Source organism: Microtus ochrogaster, unplaced genomic scaffold (assembly GCF_000317375.1).
Source record: "Microtus ochrogaster isolate Prairie Vole_2 unplaced genomic scaffold, MicOch1.0 UNK60, whole genome shotgun sequence".
NCBI classification, from domain to species: Eukaryota; Metazoa; Chordata; class Mammalia; order Rodentia; family Cricetidae; genus Microtus; species Microtus ochrogaster.
The window spans coordinates 421,617-423,838 of NW_004949158.1; the positions used below are offsets into that span (position 1 = coordinate 421,617).

At 44.4% G+C, this 2,222-nt stretch overlaps 1 pseudogene; it reads right to left on the reverse strand.

The window, feature by feature from the left end:
* Nucleotides 1-1,696: 1,696 nt before the first annotated feature.
* LOC101986440 overlaps nt 1,697-2,222 on the reverse strand; it is a 96,635-nt pseudogene continuing 96,109 nt past the window's right edge.

Below are 2,222 nucleotides of genomic sequence, written 5' to 3' on the forward strand. Positions count from 1 at the left end.
TTTGGCTGTGATTCTCCTAGAGTTTTCCGCCGGGTGAAATGTTCCACAGCATGCTTTGTTTTGCTTTATATTCCAGAAGCAAAAGCTGCGCTCCTCTCGGTGTAGCCATGCTGCGAAAGGACAGGAAGAACTCTTAACAATGAGATCAGACAACAGGATGTCATGGTGGTGATGTCAGGGTTTGATGGAGCCTGGTCCCCGGTCAGGGGGCAGGAAAAGAAAGGCTGTGGCTGTTTTCGTCCCTTGGCTCTCTTGTAGCCTTGAGGACATGGTAGGAGAGGCCACTCCTGAAAAGCACATGAGGGGGAACAGACACACTGCCATGTTTCCATATTTCCTTCATCTTCTTCCCTCCCCCATGACCCCGTTTCCTGGGTGGGCTCTGAGAACTGCAATATTTGCATTGCTATAGCATCTGAAGACAGACCTTCTAAATTTTAATGTTCCGTTATAGAAATGTCAAATAGCTGCTGTTTTCAACAAAAGATGTGAAAATGTTTCTCTACATTAAGAAACAAACAAAAAACCCAAAATCAAAAACTTGTGTTTTTAGAACTGGAGAGATGTCTCAGTGGTTTAGAGCACTTTCGTTTCTTACAGAGCACCCTGGTTCAATTCCCAACACTGGCATAATGGTTCATAACCATCCATAACTCTAGTTCCTGGGTATCCAACACCCTCTTCTGACCTCTGTAGGCACCAGGAGTACATGTAAACTACATATGTACACGCAAGCAACACACACATACACTGTTAATCCCAAAGATATGAGAAGAAACACCACCAACTCAAATCACCATGGCCAAATTAATTAAAATGAGCAATTTATTAAAGCAAGCTTTTTAGTTCATGTATGTGGGTTATCTCTCCCTAAGGCAGGGCTTCAGAAGGTCAGCATTGGATATGTGCAAGATAAGGATTTTTAATAGCTCAGGGATAGGGGGTTTTCAAATGGGGGACTTGGCAGGCAGGAGCAGCATAACAAGGTAATCATAACAATCGTTTGAAACAAAAATAGAGTTGCAAGATGGTCATATTAAATATTTGAAACAACAACATGGTTGCTGTTTCTAAGAACAGGCAATACAGAACCATTTGTAGTTAAGATTACAGGTGGGGCATAGCCTAATCCTTGAGAAATGGAGATTTAATCATGAGCAGAAATAAACCCAGTTTGTCTTTATTATAAGATGACTTTTATGCCTAAGATGGAGGCAGGCTGGTTCATCAACACATAGATAGATGTAAAAATTAACAAACAAACAATACTTGTGTTGGTCTGAGAAGATTACTCAGTGGATAAAGCAATTGCCATATAACTATGAGGACCAAAGTTCAGGTTCCCAGGACCCACATAAATGCCAGGGTGTGGTAACCTGACCATAATTCTACTGCACGTAGAAGGCAGAGACAATCTTGGGAGCAAGCTGGCTAGCCAGATTAGCCATATCAGAGAGCTCTTGGCTCAATTGAGAGATCCTGCCTCAAAAAGTAAGCTGGAGAATGATTGAGAAAAAGTCCTGATGTCAGCCTTGGGCCTTCACACTTATGCTTGCTCACGTGTCTTTGTACATACATATACACCCACAGATGTGAACATGCACACCCGCAAAGCACACACACACAGTTGAGTTACTTTTTTTTTTTATTTTATTTATTTTTTTTTTAAGGCTTGTTTTATTTTAATGACTGATCCACCTGAGGCCACAGGCAGCCCACTATGTACAGACTCGAGGGAAGCTCTATTATTTCTTGGTCTCTTCCTCCTTGGACAGAGTCTTGATAATCTCCTCCTTCTTGGCCTGGAGGCGCTCCTCCCGGCGCTTTCTTGCTTCCTTGGTCTTAGACCTGCGAGCCTCAGCCTGGTCAGCCAGGAGCTTCTTGCGGGCCTTGTCTGCCTTCAGCTTGTGGATGTGCTCCTTGAGAATCCGCTTGTTTTTGAAGACATTCCCTTTGACCTTCAGGTAAAGGCTGTGATACATATGGCGGTCAATCTTCTTGGATTCACGGTATCTCCTGAGGAGGCGGCGCAGGATCCGCATTCTTCTCATCCAGGTCACCTTCTCAGGCATCCGGGCATTGGCAGTACCCTTCCGCTTTCCTATGCCCATATGCCTGCCCTTCCGTTGAGCCAAAGTGTTTTTCCGGCATCGAGCCCGGGAATGCACAGTCACAGGCTTCCGGATGATCAGCCCATCTTTGATCAGCTTCCGTATCTGCTG